Source organism: Enhydra lutris, unplaced genomic scaffold, assembly GCF_002288905.1.
Source record: "Enhydra lutris kenyoni isolate GAN:26980312 unplaced genomic scaffold, ASM228890v2 scaffoldscaffold7, whole genome shotgun sequence".
In the NCBI taxonomy this organism is placed as follows: domain Eukaryota; kingdom Metazoa; phylum Chordata; class Mammalia; order Carnivora; family Mustelidae; genus Enhydra; species Enhydra lutris.
The window spans coordinates 17178310-17204942 of NW_019154091.1; positions in this window are offsets into that span (position 1 = coordinate 17178310).

Here is a 26633-nt window from a genome sequence, read left to right on the forward strand (position 1 = left end):
CTTCTTCTGCATATTAGGAAAGCCTGCTGTTCCCTGTTCCTGAGAGTAATGGCTTTATGAAGAAGAGGTCATATACTGTCCAAGGCCTGGTGCTTCAGGAAATATCTCTGGTATATGATGAGTGCTCTACACTGCTGTGTTTTGGCTGCTCTTTTCCTCAAGTGAGTCTTCTGTAGAGGTTTTCCTTGCCTTGGGGAGTGTTTAGACTTTGGCCAGAATGTGGCAAGTTTTAACTAGGTGTACTCTGGTCTGCTTGTTAAAAAAGACCTGATGCTATTTCCATTAGAGCCGAAGCTTTGCTTCAGTGTCAGTAGACAAGGTGCATGCAGTGGGTTTGTGCTGGTTTTCTGGGTGAGGGGCCCACTGCACTGATTCTTGGGTTCACTTGCCCAAGAAAAGCAGCATCTACAGAGCACAGGGATGCAGAGCTTGTGTAAGTGATTTACACTTCCAGTATTGATTCTGTGCTCCTTACTGAAGTTAGTTTATGCTGAGAGGCAAAGGAGAGAAGTGGTGCCAGCTCCCTCCTTCATCCGTGGAGAGGGGAGTTTGTGCCTATTGCTGTCCAGAAAGTCTTCCCAGAAGAGTGAACAATCTCTTCTTGTGTGTCCTAGGTGTTCTTCCACTGAGTTTAAGACTCCAAATTTTAAAGACCTGGTGTAGTGCAGAGCCATGCTGGTCCTCCGGAAGAGGGTCTCCCCAAGGCAGGACTGACACATGTTTGTCCCAGAAGGGCAGTCACTAAAGCACAGGAGCATGGAATTTGGAGTAAAGGACAGACAAGAGCCAGTGTCCAGGCTAGCCACCCTCAGCAGGCATCTCTGTGCCAATGTTGAGGGGTGAGGTAAAGTAATGGCACCTGCCAGCTCTTTTGTCCCTGGAGAGGCAATGCCACCTCTCCCTGACATGCTCCAAGTAAAGAGTGCTATCCCTCCCAGTGCATCCCAGGAGATCTTCAGATGGCACTGTCTGCTTCCAGTCCTCTGCCCTCCTCCACTGGAGCACTGCAGTGTGCTCAGGGCTTCATGCTGGTCACGCCACAGACTTCTTAAAACTCGTCTTTGGGCCTCACTTGTGAAAACATAAAAATCAGTCCATCTCATTTTTCCAGTCAATGGCTTTGAGGAAATGCTTTCCTTATGCAATCCTTATGAGCTCCTCACTCTCTATTTCTGTCTCTTTCCCCCTTTCTCCACAACCAGGGCTCTGTCACTTCTGCAGCACCTGTGATCTGATTCTCACCCAAATCACATCTAAGTACCGCCTACTTTCCATGAGGTGGCCTTTCCTCTTCATCTAGCTGTGCAGTTCTGTCAGTCCTCAGATCCATTTCTTGGGTATTAAGAATGATTTGATATTTATCTAGCTGTGTTCAAAGAAAGAGGCAAGACTAGGGTCCTCCTACTACTCTGCCATCTTAGCTCCTCTCTCCCTCCACGAATTTATTTATAAATGGATTTGAAGTAGCCATTGCTCAGAGGACACATTCCTTAGTTATGAGGTTTTTCATGAAGTATTTGATGAAGACTAAGAAAAATACCTCATTAGAAGATGTATACAAATCAGCAGCATCTATGTATTTATGGTTTAATTACATTTATAATTTACCTATATAACATTCTTGTGAATCATCTATGTAAAGAACCTTAAGGTTGAGGGGCTTGTTACTGTGTAAAGTATGTAACCTGATTATTAATTAATGTGTCCACTAATAATTAAGGCTCTCTTCCTATATTCATATTCCAGGAGATGAGGGAAAAAAAAGAGATAGAAATAGCAGAAGGCAATGTGTTCTTTCTTTTCCATCCATTCCTTTATCCTTCTAGTCTTCCATTTTTTTCTTCTTTTTAATTCTTCTATTATTTTCATTTATTCCTTCCTCCCTCCTTTCCTTTTATACTTCCTTCTCCACTTCTAAGCAGATGGTTTTAGGACAATTAATAAATAAGGACTACAGATGCCATCGTGAAGTTTAGAACAATAGATCCAAACCCAAGTATAAAATCTTAAAGGTCTTTCAACTAAAAAAAGAACATTCAATTGGCTTTTTTGAATTTGGCATTTAGTTCAGACTTGAAATGAAAACTAGAGGCACATTTGTACACATTGGTTAAGTGAAGAATTTGAAGAAAGATATCAAATACATTTTGTCATTTATATATTTTTTTAAAATTTTATTTAAGTTGTGGCTTACATTTAAATATGCTGCTCATTAATTTTACGTAGATTGGTTTATACATAGATTGTATTATCTCTAAAATCAAAAAGAAAATTGGGAAATCTCTACACTATCAATCATTCCTAAGTAGTTGAGCCTTTAAGACCAGAGCTATAAGGAATGTGCAATTACTGGTAGCTATTGGCAATGTTTCCTGAAGAAAAGAAGCATTGGTAGTAATTTTGCACTCAACAAAAATTACAGCTATCTCTTGGATTAATGAAAAGCTAAGGTGCTTTCTGGCTTTATTAAGTATGCATTTTAATTTACCTTAAATCTGATATTTTAAAAATTTGAAAAGTGCCCCCCTTAAGTCACACCAAACAATTTTAATATTTTTCATATCTCTGCAAAATCTCATTCAAAACAATTAAACTAAAGGGTTTTTTTTCCCCTGAATTTTCCTAATTCTTTGAATTCTGGCCTCCAAAAAATTTACAAAGATTACAACTCCAGATGTGATTCAGTGTTCTTTTGTCTTGACTCCAGTAAGTGTATCTACTTAGTATATTAATAAATCAGTTAAAAATACTTTTATTTCCATACATTGTCATTAATAGGCCACTGTCAACTTGGAACACATGCTCATGGAAGGGAGTCCTGTTCCCTATGGTTAGACAGTTCTCTTTGCCTGCTCTGACTTCCTGAATACAAATTATTAATAAAGTTGCAGACAGCATCAACTTACTTGTCTTGTTTTAGGAGTGGCAGGAATTCAGAATGCCATTGTAAGACATAAAAGTGGCCAGAAGTAAAGGGACTTTGACATCCTTGCAAAATCTATGCTATGCAGGTGTCATTCTTCACAGTATTACTTTAGCTTATTATCTGGAGACTCTACAAGCGGCCTTGTCTGAGTGATAATATAAATCTACCCTTCAACCCAGTCAAAGTTTCACGCTAACAAAAAAGGAAAACATTATAGCAAGCCACTTTTCCAAATGTGTTTGGTAATTTCTAATTTTTTAATGTTTCAATGTTTTAAATGTTTTGAAACTGAAAGAACAGTCTGTTGCTGGGTACGATTAAGGTAACAGTTGATTCATATTCATTCTCTGACGTGATTCCTACAAATGACAGAAATCTATGAAGCTGCTCAGACTATGCATATATATTTAAAAGGCCAGAATAAAGTAGAAAAATGTTTTCAATTAAAAACAAAAACTGATAAAGAAAATTACCTAGTCTAGTTTTAGTACCTTTGAGACAGATGATTCATGTTCAAAGACATCATCATTGCGAAATAGAGCCAAGGCATTTATTCACTTAACAACTTGAAAATCTAGAATGGCTTCTATCATTTATATATTTTTATTGCGTATATTTTATCTTTCATCAAAGTCTAAATGAAGAGTTTATCACAAATTTAATATACAGCAGAGAATAAGGTGGGTTGAAAAATAAGCCCATAATTTGTTAATATACTAAACCAGGTTTTTTATTGTTTTTTCCACAAGCTGAAGATCACTAATACCCCCTACCTTGTACTTGTGGGTTTCAAACCCTCTTTTTTATTATGCCTTTTCATCTTGAGATATTAAAACCTCATTTGATGTCCCATTCCTGCCTGTAGAGGGTGGTTGGTGTGCTACTTAATTAGGAGTCGGAAGAGAGGTACTGGTGGAAATTGAGTTGTCCCAGTGAAAGATACAGCAAGGCCCAAGTTCCATCTTTATGGAAAGAGGCCCTCTCTTTCTGAGCTCTTTGGTCTGCAGAATAAATAGCATTCATCTGCTTATTACTGTTTGTCTACATTGTAATGTACTCCCCAATATGCCACAATATACCTCAGATTCAACAGTATAATACACTTACATTCCTGAAAGAATGCAAAATATTTTAGTTCCTGTAATCAGCCAAGAAAATCATGAAATATAAATCATGGGCCTCTGTTCTTGCTTCATTGTGAAAATCAATCCATTGTACTTCAGGAAGCTGAAAACAAAGCTAACCTAGGAGTGCCATCTAGTGGAGGGATCTACTATGACCACAACAGGCTGTATACTTCACAGGCTTTTCTTTAAAGAAAATGGGGGAGAGTCTGCTGTCCCACAAAGGAAATTTGTAGCTAATACCTGGTAATTAAGGAAAGAAGTTGAAACCTGATTACCATTGCCATCTTATCTCCTCATAGAAAACCTACTCCCCAGCTTAGAGGCTATGGAGGAGGAAAAGGAAGAGGCTTGTTATGTTATCTCAGCAGAGTTATACATAGTATGCCTGACACTGGGTGAGAAGGACCTTAAATCTTATATTCCAGGACAGAAGAGCATATTCATTGGGGTAACCACTGGGAGACAGAAAAAGAAATGGCAAAGAAAATAGTCAGGAATTGGAAAAAAAAAGAATGTAGCTTTCCCTCAAGAGGATTTGATGGTGGTATAGATGACTACTATGCAACATCCAAGAGAAAGAAAGCCCTGATGGGAGCTTGGAAGTTCAATGACTGCCCTGGGTGAGAGGTCGGGGGAAGGCACTGAGACAAAGATATTTGAAATCCCATATATACATCAAACATTCTTCTATGGGGAGGAGTTTTGCAAACCCCTGGAGTATAAAGATAACTTAGAACTTTATTTACATAAGGGTCTATATATCCTAAATAAAGTTGAGTGCTAAGCACTATAGTTACCTAAACTTGATCCAGGCAGGTGAGAAAAGGGGAATCTCTTGCCATTTCTTAAGAGGATTCCATAAGGAAATAAAGCCCAAATTGTGGTGCATTTAAATATCGCCAAGTGTCCTTAATAGGAATTTAAGATTTTAGGCCCATCTGTTAAAATTTGGCGGGGCTGATATGGAGTAAAACCCTGGGATTTTTATTTTAAAAATCATCCTTATTCTGATACAGGTGGTGTGAGTTCACAATTTGAGAATTACTTCCTGTTGAGTCACAGGCCAAGGGAGCTAAGGTTTACCACCTCAGAGTAAGCAAAGTGAAGCCGAGGGATAAGAAAGTATAGTTTGTGCTTTTATTATTACCTAGCAGCTCTAGAAGACTTTAAGACTATAAGAGAACCTGGGGGAGGAGCAAGATGGCAGAGAAGTAGGAGACCTAAATTTCATCTGGTCCCAGGAATTCACCTAGATAGTTATCAAACCATCTGAACACCTACAAACTCAACAGGAGTGAAGAGAAGAGCAGCAATTCTAGGAATGGAAAAATGATCACTTTTTGGAAGTAGGATGTGCAAAGAAGTGAATCCGAGGCGCTATATGGGAAGAGAGACTGCGGGGGGAAGGGCCAGCTCCTGGCAAGTGGTAGAGTAGCAGGGCACAAAATCAGAACTTTTAGAAGTCTGCTCCACTGAGGGACATTGCTCCAGAGGCTAAATGGGGAGGGTGAAGCCTTTGCTGAGACAGTGTGGTCCCAGGACCTGCAGGGTCACAGAAAGACCAGGGGTGACTGAGTGTGGCAGAGCTCCAAGGTATAGGAACAGGGAAGCTGGCCACAGAGATGGAGCCAAAGAGGGGTCTCTCAGCTTGGGGTTAACTTAAATGTGATCCAAATCACAGTTGGGCCACTCGTCTTCAAGCAGGGAACCCACAAGTGGCAGATCCAGGGAGACCCCTCTTCCTCTACCAGGAGGAGTGGTGTGGAGTCTGCTGCAGGAATCTGCTGTGTTTGGAGACTCCAAACGGGGCTGTGTGCCAGAGATAGAAATTCTCGGTCACAGGATGGGTGACCTCAGAGTGTGCCCAGAGACCAGGGAAATGGGAGTGATTGAATGTTTTTCTCTGAGGGTACACTGAGGAGTGGGGCCCCAAGATCTCAAGTCCCACAAGGCTGGAGATTGGGAGGCTGCCATCTTCATTCCTGTCCTTCAAAGCTATATGGAAAGTGTTCAGGAAACAAAAGCTACCAAGGGCAAAACTGAGCAGATTATTTAGTCTGGCCCCTGGCAAGGGTGGTGCAATTCTACCTCAGGAAAAGACATTTGAGAAACACAGCAAGAGGCCCCTCCCTCAGAAGATCAGCAAGAACATCCAGCCAAGACCAAGTTCGCCAATTAATGAGAAATGGAAAACACCAGTGCTAGGGGAATACAGCACATAGAATTCATGACTTTTTTCCCATGATTCTTTAGTCTTTCAAATTTCAATTTAAAAATTTTCATTATTTTTTTTCTTTTTCTACTCTTCTTTTATTTGAATTTTTCCTCTTTCCTGTTTTAACCTATTTTTACTAATTTATCTTATCCCCAACCTAAACCTACACCTAAAAGAACTGGAGTAAAAGCAGCAAAGAAAGTCTAAACCCAGCAGGAGAAGAGAAATAATAAAGTTCAGAGCAGAAATCAATGAAATAGAAACCAAAAGAGCAGTAGAATGGATCAATGAAACTAGGAGCTGGTTCTTTGAAAGCATTAATAAGATTGATAAACCCCTAGCCAGACTTATCAAAAAGAAAATAGAAAGGATCCAGATTGATAAACCCCTAGCCAGACTTATCAAAAAGAAAATAGAAAAGATCCAAATTAATAAAATCATGAATGAAAGAGGAGAGATCACAACTAACACCAAAGAAATACAAACAATTACAAGAACATATTATGAGCAACTATACACCAGCAAATTTGACAAACTGGAAGAAATGGATGCATTGCTAGAGATGTATAAACTACCAAAACTGAACCAGGAAGAACTAGAAAACCTGAACAGACCCATAACCAGTAAGGAGATTGGAGCAGTAATCAAAAATCTCCCAAAAACAAGAGCCCAGGGTCAGACGGCTTCCCAGGGGAATTCTACCAAACATTTGAAGAATAATTAATACCTATTCTCCTGAAACTGTTCCAAAAAATAGAAATGGAAAGAAAACTTCCAAACTCATTTTATGAGGCCAACATTACCTTGATCCCAAAACCAAAGACTCTATCAAAAAGGAGAATTACAGACCAATATCCCTGATGAACATGGATACAAAAATTCTAACCAAAATACTAGCCAATAGGATCTAACAAACATTAAAAGAGTTATTCACCATGACCAAGTGCGATTTATTCCTGGGCTGCAAGGTTGGTTCAACATCCACAAATCAATCATTGTGATACAATACATTAATAAAAGAAAGAACAAGAACCATATGATACTCTCAAGAGATGCTGAAAAAGCATTTGACAAAGTACAGCATCCTTTCTTGATCAAAACTCTTCACAATGTAGGCATAGAGGGTACATACTTCGATATCATCAAAGCCATCTATGAAAAACCCACAGCGAATATCATTCTCGACGGGGAAAAACTGAGAGCTTTTCCCCCAAGATCAGGAACACAGCAGAGATGTCCACTATCACCACTGCTATTCAACATAGTACTAGAAGTCCTAGCCTTGGAAATCAGACAACAAAAAGAAATAAAAGGCATCCAATTTGGCAAAGAAGGAAGTCAAACTCTCACTCTTTGCAGACGATATAATATTTTATGTGGAAAACCCAAAAGACTCCACTCCAAAACTGCTAGAACTCATACAGGAGTTCAATAAAGTGTCAGGATATAAAATCAATATACAGAAATAAGTTGCATTTCTATTCACCAACAATAAGACAGAAGAAAGAGAAATTAAGGAGTCGATCCCTTACAAGTTTACAATTGCAGTCGTAAATTGCAATTTGTTAATTGCAAATCCCTTGCAATTTTACAACTGCACCCAAAACCATAAGATACCTAGGAATAGATCTAACCAAAGAGACAAAGAATGTGTACTCAGAAAACTACAAAGTACTCATGAAAGAAATTGAGGAAGACACAAAGAAATGGAAAAATGTTCCATGTTCATCAACTGGAATAACAAATATTGAGAAAATGTCTATGCTACCTAGAGCAATCTATACACTTAACACAATCCCTATCAAAATACCATCCACTTTTTTTCAAAGAAATGGAACAAATAATCCTAATTTATATGGAACCAGAAAAGACCCCAAATAGAGGAATGTTGAAAAAGAAAATGAAAGTTGGCGGCATCACAATTTCAGACTTCAAGGTCTATTACAAATCTGTAATCATCAAGACAATATGGTACTGGCACAAAAGCAGACACATAGATCAATGGAACGGAATAGAGAGCCCAGAAATGGATCCTCAACTCTATGGTCAACTAATCTTCAACAAAGCAGTAAAGAAATTCCAATGGAAAAAAGATAGTCTCTTTAACAAATGGTATTGGGAAAATTGGACAGCCACATGCATAAGAATGAAATTGGACTATTTTCTTATACCACACACAAAAATAGATTCAAAATGGATGAAAGACCTCAATGTGAGACAGAAATCCATCAAAATCCTTGAGGGGACCCAGGCAGCAGCCTCTTTGACTTTAGCCACAACAACTTCTTCATAGATATATCACCAAAGCAAGGGAAGCAAGGGTAAAAATGAACTATCAAGACTTCATCAAGATCAAAAGCTTCTGCACAGCAAAGGAGACAGTCACCAAAACCAAAAGACGACCGACAGAATGGGAGAAGATATTTGCAAATGACATATCACATAAAGGGCTAGTATCCAAAATCTATAAAGAACGTATCAAACTCAACACCCAAAGAATAAATAATCCAATCAAGAAATGGGCAGAAGACATGAATAGACATTCCTGCAAAGCAGACATCCAAATAGCCAACAGACACATGATAAAGTGCTCAACATCACTTAGCACCAGGGAAATACAAATCAAAACCACAGTGAGGGGGTGCCTGATGGCTCAGTGGGTTAAGCCTCTGCCTTCAGCTCAGGTCATGATCTCAGGGTCCTGGGATCGAGCCTCACATCGGGCTCTCTGCTCAGCAGGGAGCCTGCTTCTCCCTCTCTCTCTGCCTGCCTCTCTGCCTGCTTGTGCTCTCTCTCTCTCTGTCAAATGAATAAATAAAATCTTAAAAAAAAAAAAAACCCACAGTGAGGTACCACCTCACACCAGTCAGAATGGCTAAAATTAACAAGTCAGGAAATGACAGATGTTGGCAAGGATGTGGAGAAAGGGGAATACTCCTACACTGTTGGTGTGAAGGCAAACTGGTGTAGCCACTCTGGAAAGTGGTACGGAGGTTCCTCAAAAAGTTGAAAATAGAGTTACCATATGACCCAGCAATTACACTACTGGTATTTACCCTAAAGATACAAATATAGTGATCTGAAGGGGCACATGCACCTGAATGTTTAGAGCAGTAATGTCCACAATCACCAACTATGGAAAGAGCCTAGATGTCCACTAACAGATGAATGGATAAAGAAGATGTGGTATATATATACAATGGAATACTATGCAGCCATCAAAACCCCCCAAATTTTGCCATTTGCAATGACGTGGATGGAACTAGAGGGCATTATGCTAAGTGAAGTAAGTTAATCAGAGAAAGACAATTATGAGATGATCTCACTGATATGAGGAATTTGAGAAACAAGACAGAGGATCATAGAAGAAGAGATGCAAAAATGAAACAAGATGAAACCAGAGAGGGAGACAAACCATAAGAGACTCTTAGTCTCAGGAAACAAACTAAGGGCTGCTGGAGGGGAAGATGGAGGTGGGAGGGGTGGGGTGGCTGGGTGATGGACATTGAAGAGGGTATGTGCTATGGTGAGGGAAAAAAAAGGACTGCAAGAAAACCAACTCATCCCAGTTTGCTGGGGATTTTCAGAATTTCAGAATCCCAGGAAACCAATCAGTCCCAAGCAAATTGGGACAACTAGTTACCCCACTGAAGAAACCTTTAAAGAGTTGTGCAGCTTTGTAGTGTCCAGAAGCAAGCTTGACAATGAATAATTGGGCTTCTTGGGATAATCTGGACTGAAAATCCAGCTCTGAGGAATTGCTATTAGGAATTATACTGGGAGGTATAGTGAAGACCTCAATGAAGCAGCTACCTGCGCTAACAATAGGGAAGAGGCAGTTATTCAGTAGCGCTCATTGATTGGAGTCATCACTAAGGCCATAGATAATCCATCCTTCTAGAAAAAACTTTTTTAAGTTTTAGTATTCTTTATTTCCCAACTGAGCAAATAAACTAACCATAAAAGGAAAGGAGAAGGGGGAAAAGTGAATTTGGCACAACTTGCTACCAGGAAAGCCATGTCAGTTTGAATAATGTAAAACTAAACTTTGTGTGAAGTCTTTTGAAGCCTTCAGTTCCACCAACATGTCAGTCCTTCACATCCCAAGGATAGTATAACTCTTCCTGAATGAAAGAGAATAAAATAACCCTCTTGGGGAACTTGGTGAGTTTTAAGTCCTAGAAACTTAAGCCAGCTCTATAGAACTTGCATTTTTGACCTAGCTCTAAAATGGTCAGTAAGGATATGATAGAAGAAGACAGGTTTACACAGGGATAGAGATGGCTGACTGTCCAAACAGAAAATATGATCACAAATTTTGTAAAATCTGTTGTAAATTACATCTATTTGAAGCTACATGTCTTTGATAACAATGATTTCAATTTCATTGCAAGAAATCAGGTCTACTTTCTTGAATTAAAATCCAGGAAGTTGACTAAATGAATCTCGCTCATTTCAGAAGACGAACCTTTCTTTTCTTTCTTTCTTTTTTTTAGTAGAAGACCAAACTTTCTTAAGATCTGTCCAAGCATAAAGTGTTCCTTTTTTGCAGTAATAGAGATTGAATGAACATGAATGGGTATGGCAGAAACAACCAGCTGCTCACACAAATCCATGAATATCTCTTCTTCCCAAACACAAAGCCAAAGCATGTTTTCCTGCCTTCCTTGTGCTTAAGTATGGCCATGTAACTGATTAACCAATGGAAGGCAAGCAGAAATGGTATGCACTACTATGAAGAATGGCCTATGGAAATCTAACACACATCCTCAATGCACTTTTCCCTTCAGGCTGACACAGTGACTAACAGGGTAACTTTGAAAGCATTTGTTGAAGATGACAGAACCTCTATCCACTTGGGAGCCTGCATGACTGTTGAGGAAGACTTCCTGACCAATTCTCGCCTTACAAGAATTCTATGTGAGAATATTTTTTTTCAAAAAACATCTATTTTTTTAAGAGACATTATATGCTTTGGGTAGTATTAGCAAAGTTCTACTATTTTCATTAATTTAAGCAAAATCCTAAGATAGGCTGCGTTACAAAGCTATTAATTTTAGGCTTGCTGTTAAAGAAGATCTCCAAAGGGATGAGTGTGGGCTAAAAGCAGGTGACATCTTGTGATATGGCCTCAGATCACCTCAGTGTAAATGTACTTCCTCTAAGACAGTCCATTTGCCATCAGAGTGTTAAGTGTATTAAGTGTGAAAGGGTAGTGCAGCAGGCAAAGGAGATTTTTCTAATTCATTTTTGCTAAAGGTAATAAACATTATGAGCTTATAGGAAAAAAGAAAAAAAATTAAATTAGAGGTGAAAAGGAATGTGTCGTGCTGCTACTTAACATTTATTCCTTCAAGTTGAAATTCTGATTAAACAGAGTTTTGAGTTATGGGTCACTTGAGAGGCTTCTGAATGTTGAATCCATATTTTAAAAAGTATATATGTCTCCTAAGGACCAATGAAGTGGAAAGTGGGTCAGATGTGCCAAAAGCACCAGGAAAGGAAACTCCTTAAGTGGGGGAAGTGTTGCTAATAAGTGAGAAGGTTACCTTTTATTGAGTATACACATTTATGGTCACAGTTTTAAGTTTCATTCAAGCAGCATTGCCAAGATTAAAGTTTATAATTAAATCCTCATTTTACAAAGATGTCAGTGAGTTTATTCTGTGGTTTTATGATTTAATTAATGACTAAGACAACTTATTTCAAGCATGAGTAGTTTTAATAGTATAGTTTAGATTACTAACTTGATGTTCCAGAGGGACTGCTCCCTTGTGAAAGGGCAATCCCTATAAGATTTTCTTACGTTCAAACCTGTTCCTTCACCATGGAGTGTATTTTATTACTCTGTCATGTGGTTTCCACACAACTGTCTTAATAGTAGCTGCTTCCCAACCTCTCATCCACCAAACACACACATTTTCTGTCTTTATAGACTTAGTTCTGTATTTTTGGTAGGACTAGTAAGAGAAAGGCAGAATTCCCACACATGTGTCTACAAAGATGTGTTCTAATGAACACAGGGACTACTGCTTGTCACAATTTTATGACCAAACTTAAATAAGAGTTACGTAATGGACCAGGGAAATAAAAAGCAGATCCTAAAGGATGCAAAAAGCTTTGTTACACTGAGCTCTGGCCTTTGTGGCTTCTTCCAAAGATTTTTTTTGGTGGAGAAGAGGGAATTCTTGTCACACACAGATGAGTGCCTTTTCCTACTGCCAAGGAAAACAAAAGGAAGAGAGGTAATGGGCCCAATTAATAAGGATTCCGGATGTCAGAGGTGGAGGGGAGTGAGACAGTCATTGAAAAAAATGTTATGATCTAATACTTGGTCAAAACTAAACACAAAGGATTACAAAATTCTTTAACAAAGCTTATACTGGGTATACAATCTTCATAAGAAAAACCCTTAAAAACAGACATCTCATCAAAAGTGTACCCTAATGGGGGCACTTAGGTGGCTCAGTGGGTTAAAGCCTCTGCCTTTGGCTCAGGTCATGATTTCAGGGCCCTGGGATGGAACCCCACATCGGGCTCTCTGCTCAGCAGGGAGCCTGCTTCCTCCTCTCTGCCTGCCTCTGTGACTACTTGTGATCTCTGTTGGTCAAGTAAATAAATAAAATCTTTAAAAAAAAAAAAAGTGAAGCCTAATGTCCTGATGTAAACTATGACCTTTGGGTGATTATAATGTGTCAAAAGAGGTTCAGCAATTATAACAAGGGTACTACCATGGTGGAGGATATTGATAACATGGAGGCTGTGCATGTGTGGGAGCAAGGGGTAAATACGAAATCACTAGAGCTTCTTAATTTTGCTGTAAACCTAAAACTGCTCTAAAAGATAAAGTCTTCACTTTAAAAAAAAAAATGTCTTCACTTAAAAAAAAAAAAAGATATCTGTTAAGTCTATAGTTGGTATTAGGGTATCCCCTCACACACACACACACACACACACACACACACACAGAAAGAAAGGAGAGGGGGTGTGCACCGATGACAGCTCCATGGCTCAGACTGGGTTGTGCATGTGGAGGACATATATCCAAGTATAAGCCTAATTTTCAATAAGCCTTTATCAACCTGGGAAACAAGATCATCAATGAGACAATAATACCAGAAAGTAGTATGTGACTAAATATCAAAACCAAACTGCTGGGGTGCCTAGGTGGCTCGGTCGGTTAAGTGTCTGCCTTCAGCTAGCTTGGGTCATGATCCTGGGGTCCTGGAATCAAGCCCCACATGAGGCTCCCTGCTCTATGGGAAGTGTGCTTCTCCTCCCTCTGCAGCTCCCCCTGCTGGTGCTCCACCTGCTTGTGCTCTCTAGTGCACACTCTTGTCAATTAAATAAATAAAATCCTTAAAAAAATCAAACGGAAGCAAACTGCATGGGCAAAGATAATGGTCATATGATATAAAATTTGGAGATGGGAATTCTAATCTCAGTTCTGCAGTTGCTAGTCTGCTAACATGGACAAACCCACTTCAACTCTTCAGACATCACCGAAAGATTGAACACACGATCTCTGAAAGTTCTTCTACCTCTAAATTCTTAGACTTTAGTGTTAAAAATAAGCAGACTAGGACAAGAACAAGAGTGCTTCTCAGAGGACATTTAGAGAAAACAAGACTCAAAATGAGGCTTAAAGCAAAAGTAGCTTCCAGGAAGTGTCCAAGGGGGACAAGAAAGGCATCCAAACATGGAAAAATCTAACACAAAATAAAAATCCAATACAGTGAATAACATGGGATGTCCACTTAAACATGACGATTCATCTGCATACAGAAGGACTGTGTCAGAGGCAGCCACCAGATGAAATCGTAAGGTGTTTTGAAAAAGAGGATGAGAATTTTCACAAGCATCTTTAAAAACAAGAGTAGAGATACAATTAGAGGGTAAAAGAGAAAGAACTAAGTATTAAGGGAGTAGTTATGGGACTGAAATAGAACAGAATTATACAGGGAATCAAAATGATACCTTAATGAACCAGGGCTATTGACAAAAAGAGTAGCTGGTCAAATAGTAGCTTTTGAATAAAAATATAATTATGTCGAACAAAGTTGAGATATACTGGTTCTAAGCTGCTCCCAAGGTTTAAAAAAATAAAAGAGGAAATTAAAGGCTGTTCTGTATTTGCATACCTCTGCCCTCCCGCATCTGTGTCCATACACAAAAGCAGACATAGGGACAGTCTGCTAGTCTCAATATCGGGGGAGATAATGAAATAAAATAGTTATTTGCTTTTTCTAAAGGTTTACAATTAAGGCACATTATTGTAACAAAAAATAAAACTAACTTTCAAAAGTATTTCACATAGACATTACTTAAAAAGTTGAAATATATGAGACTATTGGTAGCCATAACATTACTGGTGAAATGTTTTGTCTTGTAATCGTCTCATTTTAAAAATCTTCAAATTACTCGTACCTTCAAGTATGAAAGGATCACTTTTGCATGTATCAGGGAAATGAAGAGGTGGATGTTCTTGCCATTATGCTGTCGTAATTGATAAAGTTTGGCCCACTCAGAGACAGTTCTATGGAAAATGTCATGTTCGTGCAAGGCTTGTGGAAACAAGCAATTCAGGAAATAAAATTAATCTTACAAAGAGGAGCTAAGAGGAAATTTAAGAATATAACACTTCCTCTATATGAAAAATTACTAAGCCAAAATTGGTTAATAGCAGTTGCATTCCATAGACAGGAAGCAACAATACACTTAAATTGTTTCATGCTATTAAGTTAAACACAAAGAAAGGTTCACTTACTCAACGCATTGCTTCTGAATACAGGAAAGAAATACAACATATGGGAAATTTACATAATAAGTTTTCATAGCTACATTTAGAGATAGTAAAGTAAGTCTTCTCTGAGATGTGACCTGTCAAATGTAAAATGATGTAATAATAGTGCTCAGACATTGGGATAAGAAGTACTGCGTCAGAAGCCTAAGAAAGAGTGAAAGGTTATAAAGAATTAGAAATGAATATTGACTTCATTATTACATTCAAAATGCTTTCCTCTAAGAAAGTGATAGTCTCTGTTGATCTCATTATAAAAAATCTAAGCAATGCAGAAAAGTTTAATTAAATTTAATAAAGCCTTAATTGAACTGTAAACAAACCACACAGATTATCACTATATAGAAATAACCATTTTTATGATTAGGAGAACATTGTTATAAAAATATATTTGTAAATATATGTTTATATCAGCTTTATTAAAGTATAATCAACACAATAAGCTGCCTTGATTTAAAATATACAATATGATGAGTGAGTTTGATATATGAAGATAACCATGGAACCTCTCACTTTGGGGGATAATGGATATGTTTATTACTATGTTCATTTAATACACACTTAAATGGTTTTTAAAAATAAATATTAAATCATTTCATCATTCTTAAAACCCTACAAGATTGGCATTAATTTTATCCCCATTTAAAAATAAGAAAACTGGGACGCCTGGGTGGCTCAGTTGGTTGGGCAGCTGCCTTTGGCTCAGGTCATGATCCCAGCGTCCTGGGATCGAGTCCCACATCGGGCTCCTTGCTTGGTGGGGAGCCTGCTTCTCCCTCTGCCTCTGCCTGCCATTCTGTCTGCCTGTGCTTGCTCTCTCTCCCTCTCTCTCTGACAAATAAATAAAAAATCTTTAAAAAAAAAAAAAGAAAAAAAATAAGAAAACTAAGGCATAATTGGGTTACGTAAATTTCCAGGGTGAGACAATCAGTAAGTGTCAATATGAGTTTGAACCTAGGCATTCTGGAATATAAATTATACATTAAAATATAAGATCTATAGGTACTAATAGAAGGGGTAGGTAGAATTTCTTTTGTAAAACTTAAATCACATAAGAATTATATTTTAAATTAAAAGTAGTCAGTTTTATTTTACTTGGATTTAAAAAACAGAACTGAAAATGAAGGAATGATTAAACTTTAAATAAATTTTTCTTCACGACTAAAGATATTTTTTCCACAAAAGTTTACAAAAATAAATTCTTATAAACAGTAACAGGATAAAGGGAAATTGTGTCATTCATTTGGTTTATTTAACATCCCCTAAGGCTCGATATTATTAAACTCTAATGGAAAGACCACGCAAAGTATTGGCTGGGCATACTGTCACTGTCTGGGAAGCTTTCTCTCCCTGAAAGTGAGTTTCCCAATGAGAAAGCAGGAGGGGGAGTGAGAGAGAGAATGAAAGAGAGTCCGGCAAGGAGAAGGAGATTCAGAGGGAGAGAAAGAGGCAGAGAGAGAGAGAGAGAGAGGGAAGTAGGGAGAGAGAGAATGTGACACACGATGTATAAGAAATTCTTAAGTGTTAAGTGGCTGAAACCAGAAACAATTTTCAGCAACACCCAGCAATGGCTGGAGACAGTTTCTGGCATTTAGTGAGCAGACGACCGGGATGCTGCAAAACATCCCCATCATGTACAGAACAGCCTCTTTCTAACAACAAAGAATTATGTGGTTCCCCAAAGCAGATGCTACTACAGCTGAGGATGTCAGAGGGAGAGGTCATGCATGGCACAGAGCTACAGACAGGACAGAACACAGCAGGAACACTCGGGTGGCAGTACCAGCAACAGTAATAGCTTAGCAGCCTCTCACAGTGGGGGAGAGCCTGTGGGAACAACAAAGCCTATTTTTGAGAAGAAAGCAGGGGTGGTCAGAGAAGAACCAATTATCCTGGACCTTGATTCACTTTTGAGTTTCTCTCCAGGACCTGATGGGACATGTTTCCTGCTTTATCATAGATGAACCTGAAAAATAAACTTCTCTCACAAAGCATGACATTCACTTACTTGAAAACAGCAAGAGCTGAAAAGAACCTCCAAGTTTGATGAATTATATAATATTGTCCTATGATTTTCAGTACTGAATATACACGACTTCGAATAAAACATTTCACCCAGCCATTCATTCCTATCTTCAAAATGTATTCAAGTTGTTTCCATGTATACTGTTGCTCTCCCATACACAGTAAAATTTTTCTTCTAGTACTGGTTCTGTCTGATCCTTAAACAGGATTTTCAGTAACTACAGAGTTAAAAACAATTAAGATTTAATATTAAGACAAAGAAAGATTACTACCTGTCCTACTATTGTTCTAGTTTTACTAAAGAATGAAACAGTCATGCAAAAAAATTCTTCTCAATGCCAAAAAGAAATTATTACTATGGCCTTGATATAAAATACAATATAGTTTCTAATTATAAAATTATAATAAAAATCCATACTTCTATTAAGGTATCAGTTTTTTGACATTTTTGAAAGCCTACAAAGGTATTTCACAATATTGTAAGATTAAATCCTTAAACAATATCCATCTCTCCCTTTGAGTACAACTTCCATATTTGTTTGTGATCATCTATGATATAGTTATTTCAAATACATCTGAAGTTATAATTTAGCATAACATTATTATAAATTTCATTTTATCACTATAACAAAGTCCATTATGGGATGGAGTCTCAACTATAATCTACCACTTAATAAATGTGTGAACATGAGTAACTTATATAATTTCTGTGAAGTTCAGGATTTCTATAAAATAGGAATCATGAGGCCTGTCACAGTTGTGAAAATAAATTGAGGTAGCGCATGTAAAGCATGTCGCAGAGTTGTTGATAAGCAGTGAGTGCTTGTAAATGTCATCAACTATTGTTGCTGGTACCTGTACTATCACGGCCACAGAAAACTAATTTTTATTTAATCTAGAGTTCATTCAGTGCAATGACGATAGCCACAGAGCTGTTTATTTGGGGCTACAATTAATTTACCACAGTTTTCTAAATCTATAGCTTATTTTAAATTTGACTCATCATATACATTGGGTAAAAATCTTCCAAAGTTGAAAACAAGTGACCTAGTTTTAAAGATCATTCCATTTACCTAGTGGAAAATGAAAGACTAAAGCCGAATCAATGCTGACAACCACTTCTTTTTTTCAGTTGAACAAGAGAGAAGAACTTGGATCATAAAAGTACAATTCTTAATGATGGTGGAAATCCATCTACATTTCCATAAGAGAGATAAAGGTGAGAAAGTGGTTGTCTCTAAAATTAAAATTTTCACAATCAAGTATTTATGAAAGTAATTGCTCCAAACACTATGACGAATGAAGCACTGTCACTGTTGACTACACCAGAGACAAAGAATAAGGACCAATTGCTACTAAGAGGAGATTTGCAAAACTTTAATTGTTGCAACAGTGACAACCCATAGGCTGAATGGACTTTCAAATTTAGAAAATAAGTAAAAATCTAAGTAATATTAGAATGTCAACAGAAAACACAGATATAACTCTAAAAATATCCAAGAGAAATGTTGGGATGAGGTTTTGAGGAGAGACCTCTGTAAGTGTATGCCTAATTCGAGAGTTAAAGAATAAAGTTATTAGAGAAGACTTTTCGTTTCTTCATGACTCTATTCCTTTAGGGTTCGTTTTTTGTGACCTCTAGAACCACAGAGAGAATTAAGTAGATTTTTCTATAATTTTAGCCACAGGAAAACTGTGGCTTATTCAGATTATTTGGCAAGCTAGAAAGGAAGGAATTCTAGCTATTATGTTTTTGGACTGTTACTCCAGTATGTTACAGCGCAGCCCCTCTCCACTCCCTCTGTCTTCTTCTTTCTCCCCCTCTTCCTCACCCATTCCCTTTGCCTCCTTGTTCCCCTCCCTCCTTCTCCCCCTTTCCCTCTCCCTTCCACTCTTACACACACACATAGACCCACACTTTTTTTTTTCAAGAACCCATTTTTTTTCTCAGTGGACGAAAATTTTTCAATGTGTTCAAAGTAATTGTCAGGCAATCATGTTATTTAAAATATTTCAGAAGGTGCTTTCCTAAACAACTTAAAAATCTAGGAAAAAAGCCTAATTTCAAGACCCAGATTAAACTATTAAAGTTCTTTAAAAATTCAGTCAGATCCAGAAAGAGTATAATTCTTTATTTGCAATAGAGATCTTTTAAGGAAGGCAGATTTTGTACATTGATCTCCCTATGTCCTGTAGAATGAGTTAACTTGATATGTCAAGTCATGGCAAAGCCCAGCTGCCCAGAGCCCCTTTGTATTTCTATGTTTAACAACACAACATTGTAACTGTATGTGCAGTACATGTGATTTTGGCTACCCAGTGGTGGTGGGGAAGTATTTTGAATATTGCAAAGAGGGGGAAATTATTTTAATGTTCCCTTATATCTAGCACTTGCTTTTAATTTATAGTCCATTCAGTAATTAATTTAACCAATTTCTGGACTCTATTCAACAACTTTTATTGAATAATGAGCATGGGGACTGATCCTGCACTAAATGCCTCACATGAAAAAATATGATCAATATTTGTTGCTAGAGGCAAATTTCTGTTACAAAGATGAAAGGACAGAACCCAACACTTTTTGCTTAATTGTTATTATTAGAACAAGAAGAAATACTGATTTACCCCAAATTTGTATCTAAGATGGTAATTGAATGGGAGTGATTCTTATTCTTAGTCTATGATACGGCACCGCTACAGCAATGGCTGAAACAGCAGAGACAGGGAACATGCCTGGCAGTCAGCATGAAAACTTACACCAGATCTGCGGCCCCACCCAAGTAACTGTAAAGAGATGCCTCTAGTCCTGTAATATAGTTGGCATTATCAATTCAAGCTCATTACCAATCTGAGCTCCTTTTGAGCCCCTAGTACACAATCCATCATGTCTAATATATTATATTCCAGTCATCATTGAGAAAAACACACATTAGCAATACAAAAACATATATAAAGAATATGCTGGAACAAAGCAATATGCTTTGAAATAATTATTCACAAAGTGCAATAGAAAGTTTGAAAATGAGGGGCGCCTGGGTGGCTCAGTGGGTTAAAGCCTCTGCCTTCAGCTCAGGTCATGATCCTAGGGTCCTGGGATCGAGCCCCACATCAGGCTCTCTGCTCAGCAGGGAGCCTGCTTCTCCCCTCTCTCTCTTTGCCTGCCTGTCTGCCTACTTGTGATCTCTGTCTGTCAAATAAATAAATAAAATCATTAAAAAAAAAAAAAGAAAAGAAAGTTTGAAAATGAAACCATTAAGTAGGAAAAAAAAATAGTGGCTTTGGGAAGATGAATTTGATTTTGGTCTCCTTTGGAAAAATGAGTCATTCAGATGTAAAAGAGGGGAGAAATACATGCAACTCATTGAAAAGAACTTAATTCATGCATTCATTCCCAAATATTTTTTTGAACACTTACAAGATAGCAAGCACTATTCTTGCAGGGATATAGCAAAATAATGTCCCTGTTCTCTAGAAGATTAAATTCTAGTGGTGGAAAACAAACAATGAACTCATGAACAAAAAGATAACATCTTAGTTGGTAAGAAGTGCCATGAAGTGACAAGAAGTAAAACAAAACAATCATGAAGCAAAGAGTGCCATAGGGAGGATTGCTATTTTAGACAGCATGGCTAAGGAAGGGCTCTTTAATAAGGTAACATCTGAGAAGGTGCCTGAAGTAAGAAGTCTGTGAGTAGGCAGGGTATGTGTAAGAAACACATTCAAGGAAGAGAGTAGGGTTAATGTGCAAAGACCCAGAGGTGGGAATGTGTTTAGGCAGGTTTGAAGAGCAGACTGGACAAAATTATGAAAAAGATTGCATAAGTTTAGTCTGGCTGAAGAGTGGTCAAGTTGGACTGAAGGTAAACCTGGTAAAGTTAGATTTCAGGTAGATTGTGCCATATCTCCTATCAAAGGGATTTGATCTTTGTCTTAGAAAGTAAATTAGCAGTAATGATGTAGACAACCAAATTACTTGAAATGGAGACTAAACATTAGGCTAGTAGAATCATCCAGGTAAGAGAAGATGAGCACCTGACGTCAGAAAGTAACCATGGGATGGAGAGATTTAGGGGGTAGGATTAGAAGAACGGTCATGAATTCAACTTGTAAAATGAAAGAGAAGAAAGATCCAAAGAGGCTCTAGAATTTTTAGCTTCCACAACTGGGTGAATGATGTTATTCACAAAAGTGTTAGATATTAGAGGAGGGTCATATGTGAACAGAAAATAATGAACTGTCTTGCACACCGTGAATGTGAGGGGCCTAATGGACACCGACTATGAGCCATTCAGTAGGCAACAGAATGCGTACAGGTCAAAAGAATAAAAGATTAAATGCTTATTTTTAATAATCAGGACAAAAGATATAAACACATACGGTGAAAGAGAAATGATAATATACAAGCAGAAGTTTCGTACTATTCATGTACTTTTAGTCCCAGTTGGCCCTGAAGAGACTGAAGAGCCGGGATGAAGCCATCATGTTTTCTCACCACACATTCTTAGTTCATGCTGCATCTAGACCTTATCTTTCTCTGCCACTGGAATTTCCATCTCTCCAAGGTACACATGTCAATATCTAGCATTTCTCTAGGATTCTATTATTTGTGTCTCCATATACCACTCAGGACAACAAATAAAGAGTTTTTTTGTTTTTGTTTTTGTTTTTGTTTTTTGGTCAGAATCCACCCTGCCTCTTAGGGAGCAGACAAATAGGGATTATAAATGTTTATACTTTAAAATTGTATTCCTCCCAGAAAGCAAAGCCATATCAGAACATGGTATAGAAACAGTAGATTTTAAGAAAACAGAAGATAAGTGAGCTGTATTTAAGTACTACTTTCATATTCATCTTGATCTTTCAATAATTCTTCAATTATTTTTCTTTTGGACTATTTACCATTAAATATGCAACTAATGCCTGAACCTGTCTTGTAAATTGGATTCCTGGAAACTGAATAAATTCAAATAGTAACTGATAGTGAAAGCACTTCGATTTTGGATCTTTGGTGAGATTTATTTTGAAACCTCCTGAGGACATTTATCTGACATCTTTTAACTTAATCCATTAGATTGGAATGCCACGGAAGAGGTCAGAGAAAGAGAGAACGACTTTATAAAGCAATTATGTACTGTAAAATAGTATGCATGAAAATCACTTGTGTAAGTGAAAAATAAGAGAGCGACCATTTTGTGTTCCTTCCAGAAATAAGTTATGATTAAATCCATTTGCTTGATTTACATTGAAGGTGTTATTTTGCCACCAGGATTCTTAAAAATGTATCTAAGTCAATTTTCTTAAAGGTCCTCCTATGTCAAGTTTTCTGCCATTTTCTGTGTATTATTTATCTTACTATATCTTTAAAAATAATTTGACTGGGGTGTCTGGGTGGTTCAGTCAGTTAAGCATCTGTCTTCGGCTCAGGTCATGATCTCGGGGTACTGGGATTGAGCCCCTTGTGTGTGGGGGGGTGGGGTCGCTGCACAGCGGAAGGTCTGCTTCTCTCTCTCTGTATCTCTCTCTTTCAAATAAAAAAGTAAAATCTTTTAGGAAATGAATCTGACTGCTTTAGGACAGAAGACTACATAGACTCAAGTGGCAAAGTCATTATTAGCAACAACATTGTTTTAATTTCACATTCTCCATATTGGGATTAAGTTAAAATACACATCTGAAAACTGTAAAAGCATGGCTGCCATTGAAAAGTCTGAAATACATTTCTAGCCAAACATATGATTAAAACACAGATACTTACGGATTATGAAAGTAACAAGACTCTGTTGAAAGAGGAGGCATAATAACCAATGTCTCAATACCTTTACTGCTCCAACATGAGGGCAATGGCTTGCTTTCACAGAAAGCATTTTTTAAGCAGCTTCAAGAGAGAACTCTGAGTGGCAGGTGGACAGTGAGGAGGCTTGGAATCTGTAGAGTGGGGAAGGGGGAGACTTCAATACATACAACTTGGTAATCTCTCTCTTCCCATTTTATATAAATTGTCCATCACAATGCTTGGTATATAGCTGATGCTGAATAAATGTCATGTAAACATGTTAAATTATATTAAATATATATTATAATTAATATCCCTATGTTAATAGAGATATGAATCCTAATACATAGATGTGTATCATTTTAGTTACCGCCTGGTAGCAACCAGTAACTTTCTATTTTCTGAATCTTTGCTCTATCAATTTTAATTTGATCTAGATTTTCATATATTGGGAATTTTGCTTAGGAATCTAGCCAACATAGTGCTATAAATCATGGTGTCCTACAGAATCCACAAAATTTTCTTCACCCAAATGAGAGTGATCTCAATTTATTACACCAAAACTTTTCTGTCCATTCTTTATTCCATTTGTTGAGTGCTTTTCCTTGTTTATATCTACTTTTCCCCTCCTTATACCATTCGTCAATGCTTTCTCTGTTAAAATAATGTGGAATGTAAGGCAGGTTTGCTGAATTTAATTAATGCAAAGGAAATGGCTATACTAGCAAAAGAAACAAAGTAAAGGCTTTCAGAAATCCCTAACTAGTGAATGAGACTTTCATTACAAATTATAGAGGCTAGAAATCATGAAGGAGGAAAGCAATCCATTCATAGATAAATTACTTGAAAATAATTTTTAAATTACTGAATTACTTAAATAAAATTTTAAAAACCTATTTATAACCTCAATGATAGAAGTCATTCATTTTTTAATTTCCATTTTAAAAAATAGAGCAAAAGCTGAAATTTCTGGAATGATTAGGATTTGCATACATTAGATAATTGAATTATAATATCAAATAATCAGAATATAACTTTATATTAAACCTTTAAATTATAAATGCATATATTATTAATTTGGAAAGCATTTTGTGGTCTTTCAGATTTAAAGGCCATATATATATACACATAATTTCAGATCATATATTTTTGTACTTGAGAGAGAATATTTAAAAATCTGTGAAAACCTAAAATCTTAGAACTATTTGGACCCTGAATTTTCACTGAATCTAAACCTTCTATTTTATAGACTCAAAGTGCCCTGAGAATTGAGAAAGTAAAAAAGTCAGTGAAAAGCAAAAGTTAAATTCAGAAAAGAGTTCCGATCAGGAGATTAAATAAATAGAATTAGTATTCCCCAAGCTAGTTCCAAGTTTGTGATTATATATGCTGTGAAGGCAACATCATAATGTGCCAGGGCCAAAGGATTTACAGTCAAGTCTGGATCTTGATCACATTTTCATTTTGTGAGTAAATAGCCTAACAGTTCTGAATATTGGCTTCAATTGCTGGTGTATTTTTCTAGCTTGTTTTATTTTAAAAATATGAGGCAATTTGCAAAAAAAATACATAGTAAGCAAGAGATCACTTCTTCCCTAATTTCCTTAGTTTGCAAGCTTTCCAACCTATAAAAAGTTGAAAGACACCCTCATGCCTTTAATCTAGATTCACCACTTGTTAACAATTGCTTCACAGATATAAATGTAGGGAAGATGTAAGTATAGGTGTAGACACAGATACAGACCTAGATACAGATAGATTTGTCTTTTTTTCCAGAAAAAACAGAAAGTAAATTGCAGACACAGAAAGACTTTATCCTTAATTACTTAAGCACAATACTTAGCCATTATCTCTAAAGAACAAGGACATTGTCTTAGGTAACCACAGAACACATTACCGTTATCACACCCAAGAAATTTAACACTAATTCAATAATGATCATCTTACATAAAAATCTCCCCAAGTAGCTCAACAATATAGTTTGCAGGTGTTCTTTTCCTCCTCTGATCAAAGATGAATATACACACGCACACACACACACACACACATATTACATTTAGTTGTCTCTTTAGCTCATTTCATCTAGAACAGCTCTTAGTTTATATTTTATGACACTAATATCTTTATAGAGTCTAGGCCAGGTGTATTAAGCAATGCCCTATAGATGGGTCTAATTTTTTTTTCATGATTAGATTCAGGTTAAATATTTATATCAACAATACTATTTTTAGGTGATGTTGTGTCCTTCTTACTGAATCATCTCAGGAGGCATATAATTTAGATTTGTCTCGTTGTTGATGATGTTAAACTTGATTGTTTGGTAAAGGGGATGTCTACTAGATTTTTCCATTTTCCAGGTACTTTTTTCCCTTTGTAATTCATATGTTATCAATGGTGATACTTTCTGACCATGTAATCATGTTACCAAACAACTCTAAAACAAAGGGTTTTAATATGTGTTAATGATCTCCACCTAAATCAGTTATTAAATTGATAGCTACAAAATGGTAACTTTCTAATTTTACCATTCCATCTAATTTATTAGATTATATTTTTTTGGTAATTCATTAGTTTCATTATCCTTTTGATATTCAGTCTATCCCACATTTGGACAGTGAGAGTCTACCAGAAAGGCACCTCTATCTTTTGCCTAGGACCCATAAGTCTTTAAGTTCCTTTTTGTTCTGGCACAAAAGTAAGCTTCAGGCTCACAATATCCCTTCCCTTCTCCAAAAGTGAAATGAAATCATTAATTAATTCATCTTTTCCTGACTCCTTTGAATGGACATGGTTTTTAGAAACCAAGTGGATGGGGAGCAGTACATGTTCACTGCCACTTAGATTTCATTGTTTTTACAATCTTTTGTAGCTAGAGCTTGATAGCTGGAGATTATATATAGAGAGAGTTCATACTTATGGTTTATATATATATATATATGAGCTCCTATTTACAACTCCAATTAAAATCTGTCACCAGAAACCAGGTGATGGGTATTAGAGAGGGCACAGATTGCATGAAGCACTGGGTGTGATGCAAAAACAACGGATACTGTTACGCTGAAGAGAAATAAAAAATTTAAAAAAAAAAAAAGAAAGAAAAGCAAAAAATAAATAAATAAATAAAAATCTATCACCAGAGATTTCTTTCTCAAACTGTCCCCACTCCAAATTTGTATCTCACTTTCTTCACAGTGGAAATACTGTTTCACAACAGCATCTATATATTTACTCATTTGCTTTATCCTACAATTCACCTGAAATTGCTTAAGAATCACTACATCAGAAGTGCCTGGATAGCTCAGTTGGTTGGGTGCCCAACTCTTGATTTTAGCTCAGGTCATAACCTCAGGGTCCTGGGATTGTGCCCTGCACTGGGCTCTGAGCTCAACATGGAGACTGTTTTTAAGATTTTCTCTCTTCCTCTCCCTCTATCCTTCGCTCCTGCTCACTCTCTCTGTCTCTGTCTCAATCTTTCTCAAAAAAAAAAAAAAAAAAATCACTACACCAATGGCGCTACCAAAAACAAACCTTAAGTTCAATATTTCCTTGAAGTTGTGTGTGTATAATCAAAATATTGTTCAAAACCTAGCTGAATTACCTATTTTCTTCTGACTGGTTATCAATTTGATATAATGTTATATTCACTGATTTTTAATTTTAGGATTTGCTTTGTTTATCCCTTTAAGTTAGTTTTTGTAATATGGAAAATGTTTTCATAGTTCAAAATGAAAGCTTGATTAAAAGGTATATTCAAAGGAGTCTTACCT